Source organism: Monodelphis domestica, chromosome 4 (genome assembly GCF_027887165.1).
Source record: "Monodelphis domestica isolate mMonDom1 chromosome 4, mMonDom1.pri, whole genome shotgun sequence".
Taxonomy (NCBI): Eukaryota; Metazoa; Chordata; class Mammalia; order Didelphimorphia; family Didelphidae; genus Monodelphis; species Monodelphis domestica.
Window position 1 is genome coordinate 245943618 of NC_077230.1, and position 25641 is coordinate 245969258.

At 35.5% G+C, this 25641-nt stretch overlaps 1 protein-coding gene across 1 annotated transcript in view; it reads right to left on the minus strand.

Moving 5' to 3' along the window:
• Positions 1-25641, minus strand: part of DDX10 (DEAD-box helicase 10) — a 370510-nt gene that overhangs the window by 117159 nt on the left and 227710 nt on the right. The gene's annotated exons all lie outside the window — the stretch shown is intronic.

Genomic DNA, 25641 nt, shown 5'->3' on the forward strand with positions numbered 1-25641 from the left:
CCTATATTAGCCCCAGTAAATTACTAAGCTAGACCCAACTTCAGGTCTTCCATCTATTAATTGAGAGTAAACAAAATCATCTATAAGATCTTCTGGATGTAAATCCTATCATTCTTATGAATATATATATATATATATATATATATATATATATATATATATATTTCAGTAACACCTCATCATCTTCGTTATTTGATCCCTTTTGTAATAAACTTGAAAAGGCTGCAGAGGACCAACTGTTCATTTCCCACTACTAAGAAATACTTCACATACAGATTCAGATTTAGGAAACTTTTTTTAAAAGGGTTGTTGTTCTTCAATAATTATAGATAGAGTGATAGGATGTAAAGAGAAAGGTATTAGAAATGCATATTCTGAACTAAAATATTATAATAGTGACTCTACTATTAAATAAAAGTTAAATCTTAGGCAAGTTACTTAATATCTGCCTATTTTCTTTCCTGTTCTGTAAAACTGGGACAACAATTCCTATCCTATCATGTTTTTCACATGCACTCGTACTTCTGATTGGTCCCTAACAGGTGTAACAGGGCAATTAAGTGACACAGTGAATAGAATGCCAGGTCTGAAGTCAAGAATACTCATATTCCTGAGTTTAAATCTGGCCTTAGTCACTAGCTATATGTTTGATCCTAGGCAAGTTACTTGACCCTGTTTGTTTCAGTTCCTCATCTGTAAAATGGGTTGGAGAAGGAAAAGGTAAACCACTCTAGTATCCTTGCCCCCCAGAAACCACAAATCAGTTCATAAAGAGTTGGGTAGTATCAAACAACTAAACAACAAATGGTATAATTTTAAGAGATTGATAATTTTCCCTAAAGATGTACAGATAAGGAGAAAGGTTGAATGTACTATAATAAGTTGGATTTGACAATTCAATGAACATTTATTAGGTACTACTATTTATCAGGACCTGTGCTAGGTACTAGAGATATGAAATAAAAAAGAAGTGATCCCTGAAGTCAAGAAATTTAAAGTCCGCTAGTATACTAAATGATAGATAGAATCTTTCAGTTATGTTAGCTGTGAAGAAAGGTGCTTCGCTTTCTGTTAGGTTTTCAAAATATATAAAATTAGAAGACAAAAAGTCTCCCATCTTGAAAATCCAAAGAACATAGATATAACGGAGTCCATGCATTTTATCACTTCTTAAACACAAAAGCTATCCTGATTTAGTTATATGAACAATACTTGATTATGTGATGTTTCCAGTGGCATAATCATTAGTTCTGCCTTACCATGAAAGGCAATTAGAAAGAGAAAAAGCCAACTGAGTATTAACCAAACTCCAACTATATGCCAAGCACTGTGACGGCTGTAAAAGGAACCTCTACCTTCCAGGGTTGTGAACTTTCTTCTCACCTGACCTATCCCATTAGCATGGCTGTAACATTCCAAACAGAGGTCACATGTTAACAGTTCTAGGAACTGTGAGATTTAAAATAGTGAAACCGATAAACTGTAGTGAGTTAAAATGGTGGAAGATATAAATTGTGGTAGATATAAGAGAGGGTGAGTAAATTTGACCGCAGAAAATATGTTTCACTACAGTGTCTTGGTTTTAAATCAAATATAAGGTGGTCGCCGGGGAAATATTCCCAATTATTCAAAAACCCAAGTCAACTGGGTTTTATAGAGATTTTAATTAATACAAATGTGGGATTAAAGAAAAGAAAGAAAGAGAGAAAAAAGGAAATAAGTATGAAGGGCTTTAAGCCAACATGGCCTAGACCTAAGTCTTAAGAGAGAGAGAGATCAGTCAGTCAGTCTTTTAACACTCACCACAAGGTCTGCCTAAGCAAGGATTCTAGTGACACCAGGCCAGCATCATCTCACCTGCTTTCACCAGCTCCCTCCTCCATCTGAATGTTTCAGAATCAGTCCTTCCTCAACCTGAATGTTTCAGAATGAGTCCTCCTCAATCTGAATGTTTCAGAAAGACCTCCTCAATCTGAATGTTTCAGAAATTACCTCAGCTCTTCTCTGAGCTCTTCTTTTTAAGGGCAAAATCTCCTATATCACCTCCCCTAAGTTCTTCCATCTACCAATCACTGTAGATGTTTTCCAAAAGACAGCCCATTTTGAATTCACAGCTGAGTAGATTAATCTCTTTAGTAAGTCAGAAAAAAATGCTGCTGTGTCGACTAATTTCATTAAGAGAAAATCTCTGAGTAAGTGTTCACCTTTTAGGTCTAAGTAGTTTACAAGTTGCCCCACCTTTATAGGCACTAGCATCCCATTGTATCAATTCCAAAAACAGGCATGGCTCAAAGAACTCCTTTCCTTTATAAGTATGGTTTTCAAGTACTTTCATTGTTTAGCAAGGAGTTTTCTGCCCTAAAGCAGTCTTAAGTACTAGTGGAATCTAGGTCCTCCCATAGCAAGGAGTTTTCTCCCCTAAAGCAGTCTTAAGTGGGGGTGGAGTAGGGATACTCCCATAGCAAGGAGTTTTCACATTCAAGTAGAGTTCTCACTATCTGGTAGGGAATTATTTCAAGTAGGGAATTGGAGGATTCCTCAATGTGGAGTAAAAGTTTTAACATTCATAAGTCTGTGAAATTTTAAGGTTTATAGAACATGACCTGAAAATAAAGGTTTTGAGTGAGGGGCAGAGAGACTTTCATTGGTTCCTGAGATGTGATAGACCAGCTCAGACAAACAGGAAATGACATGGAGAAAAGGCCTATAAAAAGATGAGACAGTTGAGGAGATCAGGTATGAGTTTGCTGGGACTGATTCTTCTACTCCATTTGGCATTGGTGGCTCAGGTAGAAGACACCCTCATGAACTGGTAAGACTCTTGCTCTGAAGAGTCTACCAGATTTCCAAATGGAGATAGGAACCTTGTCGGGGAGCAAGCTAAACTCTACAGATCAGACTTTAGAGTGTGTATAATTGAAAATCTGTTACCCTAAAAACTAGTTACCTTAAAAGCTACATTTACTGGGAGCCCAGTGACTTCCTGCTGTTAGATACTTCCTAAAACCAGGGGATACGAGGCAAGGGGGTAGAGGGTGCCAGCCTCCTTAGTTCCATGTCGTGAGCATGGTGGTGGTTAGCATGGAGATTTTGAACAGGCTGATTAGCTATGGGCACTTGGTTTTCTTTTATTTGTTACCTTTTTATTTCTTTACTTCTAATGATCATTAATAAATCACTAAAAAATACTAATTTTATTATTGCACATTAAATTTTGGCAACCAGAAGTTGTAGAAAAGAATTCTCAATTTTTTAAGATAGCCTAGATGAATTTTATAAGCCACGTTTCTCCTGCCATGGCTTTTCTCCCCATTACCCGCCAAGCGAACTCCCCTGCTAACTCCAAACTATATTCTGAGCAGCTGCCCTACTTCTGCCATCCCTATTTTTTGCCAGCTGCCCACCCTACTATCCCGACTGCTTTAATTTGAGGGACTTAGCTGAGAGCTATTGGAAGAGAAGAGATAAGCTGCCTCACTAGCACATCTGCCCAAGCCAGCATTCTTTATTGCTCTCTCTGGCATTACTGCTTCCAATGCAGCCTCCTGGGTTGTTCCAGCCACCCACTCCTGATCTTCCTGATCCCTCTTGCTCCTGATCCCACTTGCTCTAGCTGATGTTGCTGTTCCTTTTGGTGCTGCTGGGAGCTACCGCTATGTCTTCAGAACTCACAAACTGGGAGTCCTTGGAGCCACTCTCCAGGCAGCTGGAAAGCCAGGGTGTGTTTCCATTAGGCAATAATTAACCTCCTAACTCCCTGCCATGTGGCAGAGTAAGCAAGAGGCTCCCTAGTGTTTTAACTCTAGGAGAAGGAGAAGGAAGGTTGTCCTTCAAAACAGGAAGTAAAATTGCAAGCATGGTGCACTCTATGAAAGAGCAGTGTATTACCTATCTCAAATAGCTCCCAGTTTTCGGTCACCGAGAGACTACCACTATATTCCTACCATTCCTGGGTATACTGTTCCTTTTGGGCCTACCAGTCTCTTAAAATTCATCCAATTTGGGAATCCTCAACACCATGCTCAACAAGGAATTCTCCCTCACTATGGGAGCTCCCATAAAAGTGACAAAAGGAATCTGAATGGATAGAGAGAGGAACTTAAAAGAGTCTGGAGGTGAAATTTTAATGTCTTTTCAGACACCATTGTTTCATGAAAGTCTCTGTATCATCTTATTGAAATCTGCTGATTGCTTTAAAATTTAATTTTGTTATTTTAAGTTTGTATATTAGTCTAATCAATACAATTCTGTTATACGGAATCATTATAATCTACTGTGTTTTAGCTTTTAGATATATTCTGTTACCTTTCCCTTACAAATATTGTAAAATATTATAAAAGCACAGAAACAGCTTTTTCTTCCATTCTGACACATAGATGATGGACAGACTCCATCAACCTGGTTAACAATCTTTGGAGAATTTAATGAGCTAAATATCTCAAATTTATTTTAAGGGGTCTTCAGACATAATTTTAATTTTTTTTTCAATATCTCTGACTGATCAACTTGCATGTCTCTGAATTATTTGTAACAAGAGGTAAAGGTCCATTTAGTAGCTGAGGTGAAGTGGGATAGCACTATTATAATCCCCACCTCCACATTTGTAAAAATGTAAATGGATGAGACATAACAGTCTTGTGCCAGAGGAGCTGGGAAGTTGTTCCTAAGGCGTGGTATCCCTGGATGGCTATCAAGAGGGAGTATCTCCCATTTATAACTCTTCAGCTAACTATACCCTTCTACCAGAATGATGTAGATTCCTGGTGACATTTTTAAATCCCAATATAAACATTACAGAGATTATCCCCCCCCCCCCCCAGACTTAACTCCTCTCTCTCTCTCTCTCTCTCTCTCTCTCTCTCTCTCTCTCTCTCTCTCTCTCTCTCTCTCTCTCTCTCTCTCTCTCTCTCTCTCTCTCCCTCCCTCCCTCCCTCCCTCCCCCCTCCCTCCCTCCCTCCCTCCCTCTCTCTCTCTCTCTCTCTCTCTCTCTCTCTCTCTCTCTCTCTCTCTCTCTCTCTCTCTCTCTCTCTCTCTCTTTCTCACACACGTACAGACGCCAAAGTTGAAAGATTGTTACACCTGAAAAACTTGTGACAAGTATCCATCAGTTTTTTAAAAGATGTCATACAGCAACTCATATAAAATATGATAGTGGGTTAGTTTGCTATTGTCATTAAATGGGTATTATAACTTTGGAAATTTTGATACTTCTTGAATGTGCATTACCTGTTGTACAACTATTCTTTATAAATCTGTTACTTTGTAAAAAAATCATTTGCACTCACACAGTAGATCATGGATAGGTTAAAAAAGGAAATGGATCTCATTTTGGGTGAGAAATCTTTGTATTCTATCTTTTCTTAGCAGACACAGTGTGTCAATGATTATAAGCTATATAATTTTGATTTTTGTATTTGAAGCACATGTCACTAGTATTGAGAAAATTTTCATTTTTTTTATTTTGCAGTAATATAAGTTTAAAATACATTTTCTATAATATTAATGCATACCCAAAAAGCATTAGACTATTAAAAATAATGCCATTGATTGTTTAAAAATTATGGGATTTATTTAATGATTCTGTCCAGGAGAAGGGAAAACAAAAAGAGCACTATAAAAAGAGCACAAAACTACCTGCATAGTGCCTATGAAGCACAAAGTCAAAGAGACCAATCCCAGTGGGACTGATGTAATTTTAAGCCAAGACAAGAGGACTTGAACTTGTTTGGGGTTCAAGGTTGTGGCTGTTTTGACATATGTCAGAGGCCAGACTTCTTCTCAGCCACATTCTAACAAGGACCTCACTTGGCTACCATTCTGGGTCCTATAATCTAGTCCCTTTTCTGTCTTTCATAGTGTGGCAAACTTTCTGTAGTCCTGGCTGCTGATTGGATAAGTGAAAATTGCATAAATAACTTTAATTGGGCCCTGGTTCAAAAGCCTATTATGAGAGTAATTTTAGGATAAGAAACATGCTACCTCTCCAAATACAGAAAGTGAATTGTTTGGAGAAGGCACCTTGAAGATGTCTGCACAGATCATACACTCCGCCAGAATAGTGAACTTTGGGATATGATGATTTGAATCATGCAGGGTTGAAATGTATTTGTTTTTTATATATACTCTTACGTCGAAGGGGACTGCCTCCTAACTGGCTTTTTGTCAGTGTTTCTAGCAATCATTGGTTTTATTCTCATTTCCTTTTATTCGAAAGTTATTGTAATTTAAAAGTTGGTTATATTTACAAGATCCTTTGGAGAGACTAGTCTTCCACAGATCTGGGGGGGGGGGAAGGGGGGGAAGGAGGACATAATTGAAAATCTGTTGCCGTAAAAATTATATTTCCCAGAAGCCCACTGACTTCCTGTTGTTATGTACTTCCTGTAACCAGAGGATGTTAGGCATTGCCTCTTTAATTTCTGTTGTGAGCATGGTGGTGGTAAGCATGGGGATTTTGCACAGGCTGATTAGCCATGGCACATGGTTTGTTTTTATTTGTTACCTTTTTATTCCTTTACTTCTAATGATCATTAATAAATCTCTTAAAATATAATAATTTTATCATTGCACATTAATTTTAATTTTTATAAGTGGTAGCCTAAAAATAATTTTCTACTTCCTTTTTTCTTTCTCATATTATATTTATATTAAATTAAATTGTTAAAAGCTACTATCATCACAGGGATGAGTTAATTTTATAAATGGTAACCAAAAAAAATTTTTTACTAATATTATTTAACAAAATCAATTATAATATTGAATGTAGTATTTTAATTATTACATATTATACATTTATTTTCATTATTACAGATGGGAGCATGGAATAAAAAAATTAAGAAGGGGGTGAAATACACAAAATGACTCACAGATTGCTAGATGTGAAAGAGGAGAACAAATGAATTAACACCTAAATTCTGGGGAAAAGATGAGGGGAAACAACAGTATAAATAGGACTGAGAGCCATTGAAACCACCATCACACTCTATGATATTCAAAACCATTCAACTATTTTGCATTTTTAAAGATTTGTTATTAATGGAATACTGGTCCCATGACATTTGAAGTTTGAATAAATGAATGAAAAGAAACATTTGTTAAGGTTTTATTATGTGCCAAGCATTGTGGGGCAATCTGGAGATCAAACAATAATGAGAAAAATAGGGGTTCCTTCAATGAGCTTGAGAGCAGAAATCATATGGAATCTTTTTTAAATTGCTTTTTTTTAGTTGACAAAATTGCTAGGCAAATAGTATAAATTTAAATACTTCATCAATGATCATTGATGCAGAAGAGTAAACTAGTGCAACTAGTTAAATGACTTTTGATGTCTCAGAGACAGAACTTGAATCCAGGAGTTCCTAACCTAAAGGCTGAAAGTATATCCTCTCTCATTGTCTCTCATTCATTCTCTTCCCAACTGTTCTTCTAAGGCTCCTTACTTTGACAACAGGTCTCATTCTTACCCTGAAGTATCCCTTGGCCATCAGGACACCCTTTTCCCATTGATGAGATACTTCTGGGGGATTCCATTTTAAATATAACACAAGCTGATTATGCTTCATTCCCTCTTGGTAGTGCTTTTTATTTTCTTGATTTTCCCATCATGCCTCTTTCTGGGTACCTTATTCTCCCCCAAACTTCCAAAATTTTCAGCTTACTGTTATATTTTATCTTCCCCCATTAGAACATAAACTCTGCAATGAAAGGGACTGTCTGACTTTTTGCTTGTTTTTGTAGTTCTAAACCATAGCAAAACATTGGACACATAGAAACTGCTTAATAAAATGCTTATTCCCTTGTTGAACTACTTTTTTTTTTTAGATTACTTTTCCATGGTTACATGATTCATGATTTTCCCCTCTTCCCTTCCTGAAGTTGACAAGCAATTCCACTGGATTATACATGTATCATTGGTCAACTCCACCAGCGATGTATTAGAGTTCCAATTTTGTTGTTGGCCTACTTCTTAAATACTCTGTATTGAGTGTCATTTACCTTAGACATAGAAACAATTTTTGACAATTGTTTTCTGACATTTTGAAATGAAGATTCTCTCTCTCCCTCCTCCTTACCCAAAGAGTTAAATAGTCTGATAAAGGTATACTTGTTCTGTTTATTATATAAGATGTATAGATGAAAAAATTAAGCAGCAAAACAATATTTTGACATAGACCCTCCATTGTTCTCCAGACAACCAGCATGTGAAAAACTTTAATTGGTATATTGGAGACAAGGGTAGAATTGAAGTCTAAAAGACATGGGTTCAATTCTTCCCTCCAATACATACTATAATATGGAGGAAATCACCTAACCTCTCAAATCAACTTATTCTGCCTTAAAGTCTTTATTGACATCCAATCTCACAATTCTAACTCCATATTAAACTGGATATACTGGATATACTTAAAATTCAACATTTCCACTGAAATCATTATCTTTCCTCCAAAAGTAGTTCTTCTTCCTCCAAGCTTCCCTATTACTGTCAAGGGGATTACCAATCCTGCAGGCTCACAATATATGTGTTATCTATTACCCCTCCAATATCCAAAGTCTATCAATTTCACCTGCACAATATTCTAGAATGTGCCCCCTTATTTTCTCTGATAGTGCTACCATCTTGGTGCAGGCCTGGACTACTATAATCTTGCTGGTTGATCTATCTGTGCCAATGTCCCCATTCAATCCATCCTCCCTTGGCTATTAAAGTGATTCTCCTAAAGCCCAGGTCTGACCATATCACTCTCACTATTCAATAAGCCCCAGGAGTTCACTATTACTTCCAGGATCAAATATAAAACCATCTGTTTAGCATTAAAAGCCTGTACTAAGCCTTACCACCAACATAAGTTCTTTAATTTCTAACCCATGTACCCTTCACCCTCTACCATGCAATTCAGTGACACTAGCCTCCTTGATGTTCCTCAAATAAAATACTTCATCTCCTGATTCAAGGAATTCATACTTCTGTCTCCTATGCTCTGAATAATCTTTGGCTTCTTACTTACTTCCCTGGCTTCCTAAAAGTACCAATAAAAATTACACCATCTTCAAGAAACCTTTTAACCTTTCTCCCTTAATTCTAGTGCCTTCAACTAGATTATTTCCAATTTATCCTAGAGATTGCTTGTTATACCTAGTTGTTTGTCTCTGCCTTTAGATTTGGAGTCCCTTAAGAAGGGACTGCCTTTTGCCTTTCTTTGTATTTCCAAGACTATGGCTAAACTGATTCTTTGAGCCTTAGTATCTGCAATTGTAAGATGGGGATAATATTTATTACATAATGGGTTTATGGGGCTCAAATGAAGTATAATGTGAACCTCAAAGTGTTATAAAACTATAATTATTGCTTTAATTCAGGTTATAGGCTACAGTGAAGATTCTGGAACAATGTTACTTCAAATCATCAACACTTTACCTTCCCCAGAAAAAATTCATTTAGCTATGCAGTTTCACAAGTTATATTTTCATCTAATCAATATATCTTAGTCAAACAATATCTTTGCTTCCTTTATTATTAATAATATTCAGCACTCCAAAGGTACTTTTGGACATTAACTAATTAATCTGAGCTACTCTCCTGTAAGGGGAAAAATTATGAGCTGCCATTTTAGTCATACAAATCTCCTCAGTAGTTCTTCAATATTTGATCCTCTTCCAAGGTCCCTCAAAGTGAATTTTCAATATGATCATAATCATGAAAGCTCATTCTACAAATATAAGACATTTTTAAAATAAACTTTTAATCTAATAATTAGCAGAGAAGAAAAAAAGTGGAAAACACATTTGATGTAATTATCATTTTATGCCTGGCAGGCAACTGTGCTCTGTGTTTTTTTTTACATATATTATTGGATCGTCATTAACATGAAGCAAGATAAGAGCTATTAATGTCATTTTACGGTTGAAGAAATTGACTCAATTGACTCAAAGTGGTTAAAATGACTTAAATAGGGTCACAAAAGTAGTAAGGGTCTGGGGCCAGATGTCAGCTCAGGTTTTCCTGACTGTAGGCTCAGTGCTATATCCTTCTGTTACAGCAATTGCTTCTATTCTTTTAAAAAATCGGGTATATTTTACCTGTTATGTTTAAATAAATTTTGGGTTCAACATTTTTCTCTTTTTTTAAAAAAGACAGAACAAATGTTTCCTCATTACTGATTAAACTGGCAAATTCATCACTTACCAGATATATAAAAAACCTTTTCTTTTTTCACCTGTGATTTCAATGCTATAACAAATTCCAGTGTGAAAACTCACTCCTATCAAGACAGATTTCTAATTTATCTATAACTTAGTCTCAGAGAACTGCCATGGTACCAAAATAGTAAGTAATGTACCATAATTATATGACTAATGTAGAATCTGAACCCAGGTGGCCCTGATTTGAATTCTGTAACTCACTTTTATATTGTCTCTCTATGTCATTCATATTCCAGATCATTTCTTCTTTATAAGGTCTAAGGTTTTATCTAATAATTTGCTTTGCTGAATTTCCTGACTACTCACAATGAACAAATTACTAATTTTTAAAAAAGGATTTTGATTGAAAACATAGTAAGTGTTCAATAATAACTTGCTAATAGGAAATATAATATGCCTCTTTTAAAACAAACTGTATTTCACACAAGTGTTAAAAAGTTGGGAAGAAAAATTTATAGTAGTAACTTTTAGATTATTCTTCTTGACTATTCTCTGCAATTAGATATTATAAAGTTAATTGAGTAAATCCTAATATAGAGTTATAATGGATTCATGTACAGGTAGGGATTGAATCTTCGAACTTCCTTTCCCTCCTAAGATTTTCTAATTGTGTGATACAAGGTATTTAAAAGACTGGACAATAATTTTCAAATCACTTTTTAGTTTAGGAATGCATCGAGGGTGGGGAAAGATATAATGAAGGAAAGGTTGCTCAAGAAACCAAACAAAATACAAGTAGATGTGTGTTGCTCATCTATTAACCTCCAAAATGCATAGCATATAATAGTCGCTAAATAATCATTTGTGGAACTGAAAGTAATATCCTGTTGATGTTATAAAATGAGAAAAGGGGAGAAGAAAGGCATTATTTAGAATTTTAAGAGGGAGAAAAGAGGTAGGCTTTTAAGGGGCAGATTTTAATCCTCTTTCAGAAAACATAAAGAATAAAGCAATATCATACATAACTAAGAGTAGCTGGCAAAAGCAAAAAAGAATGAAACCATGAAGATAATTATGAAATGTCTTCAGAGGATAGAGGAGTGAAAAAAACCACAGTTTTACGGGGTTAGAAAATAGAGAATTTTAATTCTTCAAAAATAAAAAGTTAGTCCATCAATCAATAAAGATTAAGTACCAACTATGTGCCAGCACTGGCATGAGCAGAGAAGAGCAGATGAATGATAAAAATAAAGGAAAAGAGGAAAGGAGGATAAGATGTGGTGAGGTGAGAAAACTAAAAGGGAATAAAGCATAATCAAAGAATTTTAACTTAATTAATTCTTATTTCATGCTATATAGACCAACAATTTAATAAAGGTGGTCAAAATTCAAAATTGAGTTTTCACCCCCATTCCATCATTTAAATTTACTAAAAGAGCTCAATATCTTAAAGGCTTTCTACTGTAAACCTCAAATTTCCTTAGACTTATAAGAGGTTGCGACGCTTAACTTATGTTTAAATCGTAGGACTTCCTTGTATCTACACTCTTTTCGAAATACTCAAACAAGTACAAAGCTTGACTATCATGCTGGCTCCCTATATCCCTGAGGAAAAAATCAGACAAGGGAATGACATTTCCCCATCAAAATAGAATTCTAATTCTTTTCTTCTTATATTATGGCAACTTCCTGTAGTCTTGGCTACAAATGGCTAAGTGAAATATTACTGCATTCTGTCCTACATACTTGTGGGATAGAAATTACTTTAAACTGGACCTATACAAGGTCTATTTTGAATTTTTCTTATGTTTTTGATTATTTTTCTATTCTTTTGATAATTGACACATACACCCCCATAACTGAACATTGCATTCTGAGCTAAACTTGATATTTTTTTTTAAATACTTACTTCAGGGGGGATTGTATTTTAATTAAAAATCTAAGAATTTTTGAATTTTTTTTTGTTTGAGATTGTATTTTTATAAAAATCCAAGACTTTTGTTTAAGATTTTACTTTTATAAAAATTTCAAAGATTTTGATTTTGTTCGAGAAAAGATCTTCAAGAAAGAAGCTTGAAACTTTTATATCCAGAGAATGAACTATTGCAGAAAGATGCCGAAAACCTACACTTCATCAAGAAGATCAAGAATGAACTTTGGATATGGTTGATTGGACTGAACTTTTGATTGAAAATTTATTATAACTGTACACATTTATGCCAAAAGGGACTGCCCCTAATTTGGCTTTCTGTCAATGCGCCTAGCAAACATTTGTTTTGCTTTCTTTTCTTTTCTATTTCCTCTCTCACTATTCTAATTTCTCCTAGAAAATTGAATATTGTGTATATCTTTAGTTAGAAGTGAATTTAGAACTACAAAATAATTATGTTAAATGATCAATGGGGAGACTAGTCTCCCAATGATCATCAGGGGGAATTGTAAACCTCAAATTTCCTTAGACTTATAAATGTTGGAAATTTCACCATTGGGATATTTCATACTTGGAAAATTTCTTACTGATAGTCTATTGGAATGGGAACCCCATTGGCATGGGAGGTTCCTTCTCTTCCCTTCTTAAGATTACTTTAGAACAGAAACCCTTTGCTGAACAATGGAAAGGACTTTGACCTATGCTTAAGCATAGAACAGGAATTTCTTTGAGTCTTGATTGATTTTAGAATTGATACAATGGAGATACTTGGAATAAATCTCCACCCTATTCAGTCGTAATAGTATTGAGTAAGGGCTGCAGCCTAGATCAAAATTTAATTATTCCAATCTCTACCCTACTCAGGTTAACAGGATTTAGAAAGGGCTGTAGCAAAGGAGTAAAGATTTAATCATTTGAAAATATGACCTTCAACAGACATGTGCAAAAGCCAGAAACCTCTGGGCGGTCCTGGGTTAAGCTAGAGCCTCCATTGGCACAGGGAAATTGATGAACAGTGATTGGTAGATGGGAGAACTGAGGGGAGGAACTTGGATGGTTTCCTTAAAGATAGGGGGTCTGAAGACTCCAGGAGAGGTGGAGAGTTGGTCGGTGTGGTTCCTGTGGGCTCTGAGAAGGCTTGCTCTGAAGGAAGCTGAAGGTGGGGGCCTCTGAGATTGTTTCTTGATTTTGGACACGTGAGTAATAGGGACTGATCTCTTTTCTTTGCCCCAGCTATCTAAGGGCTTGGGCCTTTTGGCCCAGCCTAAACAGAAGGGGTATTTAAGCCCTATTCCCTTCTCTCCCTTTTTCTCTCTCTCTATCTCTAATTCCTTTCTTACTCCTATTGTAATTAAACTCCAAAAAAGGCTGACGGCTGACTTGAGTTTTTCATTTAGGAATTACATAGCTGATTCCTTGGCAACCTTAAATTAATATATATCAGTCTTTTAAAGTGATTCCCTTGTTACACTACCTGATTTTCGAGAAGAGCTTTGGCATGATAAGCTGCTTCATATTAAAAAAAAAAAGAGGGCAATATTTCATCTTTCGTTCTGCTATGCTACAAATGATTAACTATAAAGAAAGCATTAAATTCAATAATGAAAATCAAATTCACAGGGGACAGGAAAACAGAAAATCACATTTCAAGGTATAATACTCCACTGATGTTGCAGAAGAAGACAGTACTAGTCTGAGTTCATACTTTTCAAGAAAGAAAATGTTACAAAATTGGAGTTGCATTATAAGAACATGAATTGCATCTTCTCATTCAATGGGGACATTCAATCTACTCCATATTTGTCTGGGCACAAATATTACATTTTTAGAGTAACAGATATCGGAGTCACACAAGAGCAAAGAGAAAGCTTTCCACAATGGCAAGGATCTAAGCTCTCTATCATGTGGGAAAGAGAGGACTTCCATCTCCCTTCCCATTTCATTATTACCACAAACCCTTTTAATAAGACATGACTCACTGCAAGTCTCCCTCTTGAGAGCTCAGCTGCCCAATTATTCTTCATAATGTGAGATTCAATTCTGGTTTGTGTGCTTGTATACATATACATGCACACCTATAGTATATAGATAGACAGACAGAAAATAAGGAGATTAAAGCAGCCAATGCAACTACTGTCAGTCCCTTCCTCACTCTCCCAAACACAGAGCCCTCAACATTGAAAGTAGTGGAAGACCTGGGTTATACTGCCTTCATCTATGTAATAACCTCAGGCAAGTCATTTAGCAACTCTGAGCATTCCCTTCCTATCTCAGAGGATTTATTTGGATCAAAAAATAAATAACAACAACAATAACTGTATCATTAGTATTTTAATAATGAAAAAGTTTTTAAAAAACCATTATTGTCATTTTTATTTCTAGAACCAAATAAGAACAATCCTAGATTTTTCTGGTGCTGGCCTAATATTTGGAGAGGGTCAGAAATCCACATATCACAGGAAATAAAAAAATAATTGTTGTTTTATAAAACACTTTAAAATTTGTAAGATAAAGTCAAGTAAGATAAACATTATCTTATTTGAACCTCACAAAGTCTTAAATGCCTTAGTTTCTATATCTTATTTTACTACATTTAGAGATAAGGAAACTGAGGTTCAGATAAGTTAAATGCCTTGCTTATCACCTCCCCCACCAAAAGAAGGGGGTCTAGTTGATAGAATGTGAACTCTTAAGTTTTGTTAGGATGCAGGATGCATGCTATGTCCATGACACCACAGGCCGATATTTCAACTTCTTAGAAATTTTACACAGTCCTTCAACTTCATCATGGATTAAAAACATGGCACTTGCCTAGCAAAAAGGGCATGGCCATTTTTTTTTAAATAAACCAGAGAATCAAATAACAGAATTCATTGAGAACCTACTTAGACATCAAGAACAAACTAAGCACAAGAGGAGTCCAGAACATGTTCTCTAACTAGATGAAACTAAATATAAATAGCTGGGCAGATAAGATATCTATAGCTAGCAATTAGAAAAACAAAAGAATTTAGGATACTATGTTGAATCACGAGGTGCAGACAAGCAGTGGCATAAAAAGTAAGAAAAAGATGAAGATCATTGTGGGCTCTCTGGCTGACCCATTAATCAATGTTATTATTTCACTATCATTTATACAAAGAAATATCAGAATCCAACAAATGGAAAAAAGTTCTAGCAAGGAAGCAAAGAAAAGGAAGTTCCTTCTTCAGGACCTTCATACTTTCTCTTTTTATTTTTTGTTTTTTCTCTAAACTATTTAATGACAGCCATTATGTTATAAAATTGTTGACTATTTCACACATATAATATCTACACATATGCATTTATGTATACATATTCAAGTATTTTAATGAATTCTTTACTGTTCCACAGATAAATTTTGTCAAAGTATTATTCATGACTCAATATTAATTTAGAAGGAAGAGAAATTCAGCAGAATGTTCCAGCATCCAAGACTGGAATGCATAGCTTAGACTTCTTATTAATGCCTCAAAAAAGCACACATGGCATGCTTATCAAATCTGACAAAGACACAAAGCTGGAAGATTTATAACAATGTGATAGTTAAGACTAAAAAAAATCTGAATAGGCTAGAACATTAGACTAAACTGAAAAGATTAAAATTTATTAGGGATAAAATACTAAGTATTAAAGTGATAAAAGATTAAAACCATGATTTCACTACTACTACTCTCAGATCACAATATTCCCACAAATATTGTAGGCCATTGCTATCTTGGCAACTTAAGTGTCTCAGGAAAGAGTTTAGTTGCTACCTAACAGACATCAATTGACTGACCCTGAGTTCCTTCAACATATATGTGCCAGACATGACCTATCACTATTTTATACAAGAATCAATAATAAACTTCATGAGAAAAACAATAATGTGCTTGAAAATGATCTGGGGATTTTAATAAACTTTAAACTCAATGAGTTAACAGTATTTTTTAAATATTACAGCCAAAAAGGCTACAGCAATATTAAACTATATTAAGTAAAGTATAATATTCAGGCCTATTGAAAAGGCAGATCTCTTTTTGCTAAAGTTATAACAGAGTTTTAAGTTGCATATAAACAGAATAATAAGAAATCTATATATACTCTATATCCCATAAGGATGTACTGATGGAAATAAAAAAGTATAGATTGGAAAACACTTGGTTGGGATGGAGTTCATGATAACTGACTTCAAAAATCTGTGAGAGAAAATGAAAGGAAAAAAAATGAAGAGGCTGATTTAGGCCAAAAGTCAGGGGAAGATGAAATAGATTGACTTAAGAAATAATGGTTGGAGACAGTGTCAAAATGGTGGCTTAGAAGCCGCAAAAGTTCAGTCCTCTGAAAACCTTTCCTTACCGATCACAAACTGAGTGCTCCTAGGGGACTAAAAGTAAAACTTAACAACAAGACAGAGCCCAGGAACCCTCCTGCCGGATTCAATTTAAAAGGTAAGCCCCCCCAAAAGCCGGAATCCAATAACACTCGGGTTTGAGGGGAAGGTAGAAGGAAGGTATCAGGACCCATCCCTCCCCACACCTAGAGCACCACCTAGAGCACTAAGCCTCCAGCTGCAGTGGGAACCTCTGGGCGGTCAAAGGTGCTAGTCTGGAGGGTTTACCTTGAGGACAGGGCTGTGCCAGACACAGAGCATCAAACACAGGCGGCGGGGAAGGAACTGGAGACAGAGCCCAGAGATGGCAGCCTGGAAAGACACTCCATATTGATCCAGCCTACTAGGAGGTTTTGGGCTCAGGGTACATCCAACCAAACCCAGCTGAACTTAATCCAATCAAAAGTCATCGGAGGTCAGAGAGGCCCAAACTCCAACAACCTTCCCTCACAGACTGTTACACATTTAATTTAATCCATTCAAAGCCTCCAGAGGACAGGGAAGCTCAAACTACAACTCCCCTCCCCCACAGACTTCAGGGAGAAACCTTCTGTCAAAGCTAAAAGAGAGAAGACTGACAGAAACCCCCCAAAACCAAAAAAATGAGAGAAGCAAGAAAACAAATATGGGGAGCAAAGAAGTGGTAAATTTGAGCAAACAACAGAAAAAGAAGAAAGAAATTACAATATACAGCTTCTGTACAGGCAAAGAGCAATGAACGAATGAAACAGAGGGGTAGGGATGAGCAAAGGAAAAATAGGAAATCCCAGCGAATTGGATACAGGCTTTGGAGAACTCAAAATGCAATTCAAAACACAATTATGAGAGGCTGAAGACAATTGGGAAAAGAACTTAAAAATTAAGATAAGACATCTGGAAAGAGAAAATAGTGTCTTGAAAGCCAAAAATAAAACAACTTGAAAATGAGGCAAAGGAGATGAAAGATGAGGCAAATAGGATAAAAAATGACCTCCAAATGAAATCAGACCAGAAGGTGAAGGATGACCAAATATCCAGGGAAGAAATCCAGTCTTTAACAACCAGAAAACAACAACTAAAATTAAGTGACCTTAAAAAGCAGCAGGACACTATAGTACAAAACCAAAAGAGTAAAAAATTGAGGAAAATATGAAACATCTCATTCACAAAAAAGAAGATTTAGAAAATCGTTTGAGGAGAGACAATTTAAGAATCATTGGTCTACCAGAAGAACATGACAAAAGAAAAAGCCTGGACATAATACTACAGGAAAGTATTCAAGAAAACTGCCCCAATATTCTAGAACAAGAGGGAAAACTGGAGATTGAAAGAATCCACAGATCAACACCTGTACTTAATCCCCAACTGACAACACCCAGGAATGTTATAGGTAAATTCAAGAATTATCAGACCAATGAAAAAATATTACAAGCTGCCAAGAAAAAGTCATTCAGATACCATGGAACTAAGTGAAAATTACACAGGATTTGGCTGCATCACCAATGAAGGACCAAAAGGCATGGAATAAGATATTCCGGAAAGACAAGAAACTAGGTCTACAACCAAGAATCAACTACCCAGCAAAACTGATTATATTCTTAAGGGGGAAAGTATGCTCATTCAACAAAATAGAATTCCAAGAATTTATAAAGAAAAGTCCAGACCTAAACAGAAAATTTGATGTCTAAGCACAGAACTAAAGAAAACCACCAAAAGGTAATTTAAAAAGAGGGGGTAAAAAACAAAACAAAAGAAAAAGAGACTTAATAAGTTAAAATGATATGTATCCCTATAAGAAAAGAGGCTATTAGTAACTCTTAAAAATGGTTATCACCTGGGCAGCTAGAAGAATTACACTTAGAGAGAACAGTGATAAACTGCATAGGATGAAATAGCAAGACACAAATAGGTATATAGATATATGACTGCATAAATACACATATGTACATATTGTGAATCTTAAAACTGCTCAGACTGTACCTTGGAAGATTTGATTAAGCTATTCCCCATTTTAAACAATGGAGGTACTTGGTCAGGAATATATTGGGGAACTTTAAAATTATTCCACCCTACTCATGACAGTGCCTATGGGTAAGATAAAGTTGTAAACTCCTTAGTGAACAATGAAAAGTCCCTAACTCATACTTATAGTAAAAACTAGAACCTTAAGCTAGGTCTATTTTTAGATCTAATACAAAAGAGTGCTAAGTACCTATAAAGCTTAAATTAATCACTAAAATTTCAAGCAACTTACAAAAGGCAAGCTTAACAAAAGAGGTGTTAAATTTTAGTCTACCCAGAGAAGATGATAAAAAAAAAGGAAGATGTGAACTAAGAATGCTCAGTCCTGGGGGAAACTTCTACTGTGATTAGTAGATGTGAAAATTTAGGGGAGGTGACACAGGAGAAAATTTTCTTTAAAAGGAAGGAGCTCGAGGTGGAATGTTTTTTTAGTTGGAGTTAGTGTGGAGGAACTGGCTCTCTGAACTTAGCTGGAGTTTTGCTTAGGACAAATCTTGTGGTGAATGGATAAAAGACTGACTAGTTTCTCTTAAACCTCAGGCCTAGGCCATTTTGGCCTAGTTAATTCCTTCATTTGCATTGATTAAAATCTCCATAAAAACCCAGCTGACTTCGGTATTTTTATATTTGGAAATTTTCCCATGGCGACCACATGTTTTTAATATAAAATCAAGACACTAAAAATTATCTTCACAGTTTGGCAATTCACAGTCTTGAAAACCACATTTTCGCGGGCATTATATATATATATAACTAGAGCTAAAAAAAGAGGTTAATACTAAAGGAAAGGGGAAAAGAAACAAAAAGGGGTAAATTTATATGTCACAAAGAAGCTCATGGCAGGTGGGGGGGAGAACATAAAGACACTGAAAAGGTAAAGAGGATGGAGATAGGAAATACTAAACTCTTACTTGCACTGAAATTGATCCAAAGAGGAAAGAACAAACAATCAAATCCATTGGGGCAGAGAATAGATTCACGCCTTATAGGGGAGCAGAGGGGAGGGAACTAGGGTGACTGATTAAAAACAAACATTGGTGTAGAAGGAAAGAGTAAAAGAAGAAAAAGCATGACTAGAAGTAGAATTCAAAATGCTGGGAAATACACAGCTGGCAACCATAACTCTGAATGTGCATGGACTGACCTCACCCATGAAATGCAAGTGAATAGAAGAGTAAATTAAAATCCAAAACCCTACTATATACTTTCTACAAGAAACACACCTGAGGCAGATAGATACCTATAGGTTGAAATTAAGAGGATGGAGCCAAATCTATTTTGCATCAACTGAGAAAAAGAAGGCAGGACTCCCAATCATGATATCAGACAAAACCAAAGTCAAAAATAAATCTAGTTAAAAGAGATAAGGAAGGTAATTACATCCTGATAAAATGCAGTATAGAAAATGAGGAAATATCAGTACTCAACATATATGAACCAAATGATATAGCATCCAAATTTCGAAAGGAGAAATTAGTGGAGCTCAAGAATGACATAGATACAAAAACTAAACTAGTAGGAGACCTAAATCAAACAAACAAAAAAAAAACAAATAAGAAAGAGCTAAGGGAAGTGAATGAAATCTTAGAAAAATTAGAGTTAGTAGACATGTAGAGAAAAATGAAATAGGGACAAAAAGGAACATACCTGCTTTTTAGTAGCACATGTTATATTCACAAAGATTGGCCATGTATTACGGCATAAAAACATTGCAAAGAAGTGCAAAAGAACAGAAATAATAAATGAAAACTTCTCAGATCACAATGCAATATAAATAATAATTAGCAAGGGTACATGGAGAAGTAAATCAAAAATTAACTGGAAATTAAACAATACAATTCTCCAAAACTGGTTAGTCAAAGAACAAATCATAGAAACAATAATGTCATTAAAGAAAATGACAATGACACATACTTTCAAAACCTATCGGATAAAGCCAAAGCAGTACTCAGGGGGAAATTTATATCCTTAAGTTCATATATTAACAAATTAGGGAGAGCAGAGGTCAATGAAATGGGCATGCAAATTAAAAAACTAGAAAGAGGACAAATTAAAAATCCTCAAATGCAGACTAAATTAGAGACCCTAAAAATCAAAGGAGAAATTAGTAAAATTGAAATTCAAAGAACTATTAATTTAATAAATAAAACTAGAATCTGGTACTTTGAAAAAACAAATAAAATAGACAAACCACTAGTCAGTCTAATTAAAAAAAAGGAAAGAAGAAAACCAAATCAACAGTATTCAAGATGAAAAGGGTGTAAACCTTAAAATTTCTTAGACTTATAAATGTTGGAAATTTCACCATTGGGAAATTTCATACTTGAAAAATTTCCTACTGATAGTCTATTGGAATGTGAACACCCCCCTTGGCATGGGAGGATCCTTCTCCTCCCTACTTAAGATTACTTTAGGACAGAAACCTTTTGCTGAACAATGGAAAGGGCTTTGACCTATACTTAAGCATAGAACAGGAAGTTCTTTCAGTCATGATTGATTTTAGAATTAATACAATAGATACTTGGAATGACAGAACCAGGTCTTGGAACTTACAATCTGCACCCTACTTAGTCCTAACAGGATTTAGGAAGGGCTGCAGCATAGATCAAAATTTAATAATTTGAGAATATGACCTTTAACAGACATGTGCAAAGGGGCAGACCTCTGGGCGGTCCTGGGTTAAGCTAGAGCCACCATTGGCACAGGGAAGACATGGACAGTGATTGGTAGATGTGAGAACTGAGGGGAGGGAACTGAGATGGTTTGCTTAAAGATAGAGGGGGTCTGGGGACTGAGGGGGGTTGGAGAGGTTTTGCTCTGAGAAGTTGTGCTCTGAGAAGTTTTGCTCTGAAGGAGGCTGGAGGTGGAGGCCCCTGAGATTGGCCCAGCCTAAACAGAGGGGGTATTTAAGCCCTATTCCCTTCTCTCCCCTTTCTCTCTCTCTCTCTCTCTCTCTCTCTCTCTCTCTCTCTCTCTCTCTCTCTCTCTCTCTCTCTCTAATACTTTCTTCCTCCTAGTTGTAATTAAAAACTCCATAAAAGGTTGACTGCTGACTTGAGTTTTCATTTAGGAATTACATAGCTGAATTCCTTGGCGACCTTAAATTAATATATATCAGTCTTTTAAAGTCATTTCCTTGTCACAAGGGAAACCTAACTGCTAATGAAAAGGAAATTAAGGCAATCATTAAAAACTATTATGTCCAATTATATGGCAACAAATATGGCAATCTAAGTGATATAGATGATTACTTAGAAAAATATAAATTGCCTAGACTAACAGAGGAAGAAATAGATTACCTAAACAACCCTATATCAGGAAAAGATTTGAACAAGCTATCAAAGAACTCCCTAAGAATAAATCCCCAGGTCCAGATGGATTCACAAATGAATTCTATCAATCATTCAAAGAACAACTAACCCCAATATTATACAAACTCTTTGACAGAATAAGAAAAGAAGGAGTTCTACCAAATTCATTTTACGACACAAATATGGTACTGATCCCAAAACCAGGCAGGTGAAAAACAGAGAAAGAAAACTATAGAGATCAATCTCCTTAATGAATATAGATAAAAAAAATCTTAAATAGGATACTACAAAATGACTACAGCAAATCATCACAAGGGGTATTCACTATGACCAGGTAAGATTCATACCAGGAATACAAGGATGGTTCAGTATTAAGAAAACCATCCACATAATGACCATATCAACATCCAAACAAACAGAAATCATATGATTATCTCAATAGATGCATTTTCAACAGTGAGTCCTAATGAAAACACTATAAAGTATAGGAATAGAAGGGTCATTCCTAAAAATAATGAACAGTATCTATCTAAAACCATACGCCGACATCATCTGCAATAGGGATAAACTAGAAGGCTTCCCAATAAGATCACGAGTGAAACAAGGATGCCCATTATCACCTCCATTATTTAACATTGTACTAGAAATACTAGCAGTAGCAATGAGAGAAGAAAAAGAAATTTAAGGCATCAAAATAGTCAAGGAGGAGACCAAGTTATCGCTCTTTGTGGATGACATGATGGTCTACTTAAAGAATCCTAGAGAATCAACGAAAAAGCCAGTCGAAATAATCAACAATTTTAGCAGTCACAGGATACAAAATAAACACGCATAAATCGTCAGCATTTCTATATATCTCCAACCCATTAGAGCAGCAAGAATTAGAAAGAGAAATTCCATTTAAAATCACCTTAGACAATATAAAATACTTAGGAATCTATCTGCCGAGACAAACACAGGAACTATATGAACACAACTACAAAACACTCTCCACAAAATTAAAAGTAGATCTAAACAATTGGAGAAACATTGATTGCTCATGGGAAGGACCAGCTAACATAATAAAAATGACAATCATGTACAAATTAATTTACTTATTTAGTGCCACACCCATTGAACTACCAATAAACTTTTTTACTGAATTAGAAAAAACCATAACAAAGTTCATTTGAAAGAACAAAAGATCAAGGATATCCAGGGAAATTATGAAAAAAAAATACAAAGGAAGGAGGACTTGCAGTCCCAGATTTCAAACTATACTATAAAGCAGTGATCATCAAAACAATTTGGTATTTGCTAAGAGACAGAAAGGAGGATCAGTGGAATAGACTTGGGATAATGACCTCAGAAAGACAGTCTATGATAAGCCCAAAGATCCCAGTTTTGGGGACTAAAACTACTCTTTGATAAAAACTGTTGGGAAAATTGGAAGACAGTATGGAAGAAATTAGGTTTAGATCAATATTTCACAACCTATACCAAGACAAACTCAGAATGGGTGAATGATCTGAATATAAAGAAGGAAACTATATATAAGCAAATTAGGCAAATACAGAATAGTATACTAGTCAGATCTTTGATAAAGGAAAGACTTTAATACCCAGCAAGAGCTAGAAAAAAAAAACACAAAATGTAAAATCAATAATTTGATTGTATCAAATTAAAAAGGTTTTTGTGCAAACAAAACTAATGCATCCAAAATTAGAAGGGAAGCAACAAATTGGGAAGCAATCTTCATTACAAAAACCTCTGACCAAGGTCTGATTACTCAGATTTATAAAGAACTAAACCAAATGAACAAAAAATCAGTCCATTCTCCAACTGATAAATGGGCAAGGGACATGAATAGGCAATTTTCAGTTAATGAAATCAAAACTATTAATAAGCACATGAAAAAGTGCTCCAAATCTCTAATAATCAGAGAAATGCAAATCAAAACAACTCGGAGGTATCACCTCACACTTAGCAGATTGACTAACATGACAGATATGGAAAATAATGAATGTTGGAGGGGATGTGGCAAAGTCAGGACATTAATTTACTGCTGGTGGAGTTGTGAACTGATCCTCCATTCTGGAGGCCAATTTGGAACTATGCCCAAAGGGTACTAAAAGACTCTCTGCCTTTTGTTCCAGCCATAGCACTGCTGGGTTTGTACCCCAAAGAGATAAGGAAAAAGATATGTACAAAAATATTCATTGCTGCACTCTTTGTGGTGGCCAAAAATTGGAAAATGAGGGGATGCCCTTTAATTGGGGAATGGCTGAAGAAATTGTGGTATAGGCTGGTGATGGAATACTATTGTGCTAGAAGGAATAATAAAGTGGAGGAATTCCATGGGGTCTGGAACAACCTCCAGGAATTGATGCAGAGTGAGAGGAGCAGAACCAGGAAAACATTGTACACAGAGACTGATACACTGTGGTACAATCAAATGTAATGGACTTCTGCATTAGTGATAATGATCCTGAACAACTTGGAGGAATCTAGGAGAAAAACCACTATCCACATTCAGAGGAAACAATGTGGGAGTAAAAACACTGAAGAAAAACAACTGCTTGAATATATGGGTCAAAGGGATATGGTTGGGGATGTAGACTCTAAATGAACATCCTAGTGCAAACAACAGCATGGAAATAGGTTCTGATCAAGGACACAAGTAAGTAATACCTAATGAAATTGCACGTGGGCTGCAGGAAGGGTGGGTGGAGGGGAGGGAGGGAAATAAAGTGAGAATTGTAACCAAAAAACAATTTTTTTTAATCTATAAAAACAAAACGAAACCAAAAAAAAAGGAAATAATGGTTGCCATTCAGTGGTAGAGCTCAAGAAAAGGCTGGATATAAACATTTGGGTTGTGTGAAGATTGGATTTGGCTCTCCCTGATTGTAAGATTAAATAGTAATCCCCTTTCTATTTTTAGATTTTAATCCCCCAAAATGTAAGCACAGTAGTAATGTTGAACATGGAGACCTACCCATTTTGGATTTAAACTACAAAAAGGTATGAACATTAATTTCATACATTAAGTGGGAGGTCTGTGACCCACACACATGTGAAACAGTGGGCAGTCTTGGACTCCTCACTGCACATATTTTATTTTCCACATTTGTTTGTTTTCACATTTATAATAAATTCTGTGTATTTGGTCCTAGAGAAGGAGAAAGAAATATACTTCTTTCCTCTAGGGAAAAGTAGAACGTCTAATGCATTTTATTAGTTTTCTTCTTTACTAAAAGGGTTTAAAGAAAGAAATGAAGAACAAAAAAAACAAAATAGGGTTACTGTGATTTAATTGGTTTAGGGAAGAAAATGTCTTTGGCACAGTGCAATCAGAGCTTGACATAGAGATGTAAAATTTTGCCATAAGATACTAGCTGTGTGTCACCTAGACAAAACCCCCTTTGCCTCAGTTTCCTCATCTGTGAAATAGGAAAAATAATAATAGCACCTACTTCTCAAGGTTGTTGTAAGAGTCAAATGAGATCATTTTAAAGTGCTTAGCATAGTATCAGGAACATAGTAAGCACTATATAAATTTTAGCTATATAAATTTTTTATCAATACAGGTGACTATACATTCTATGAAATTCAAGTTTTTGGAACATAATCCAATCACACTATTGAAAGAGAGTAATTACTAATGTTATATTATGAATTATTCCTTTTTGTCACATTTAGATAAAGGAGTTTTTTTTTCCTTATTTCTTAGATCTTAATTATGGCCATGGCTATATCTGTCTAGTATATTCAGAGAACAACTCGTCTAAGATCACACAGACAGTATGTGACATGAGTAATACTGAAACTTAGGTCTTCCTGGCTTTAAGTCCTCTCTATAAATTATACCATGCTATATCTCA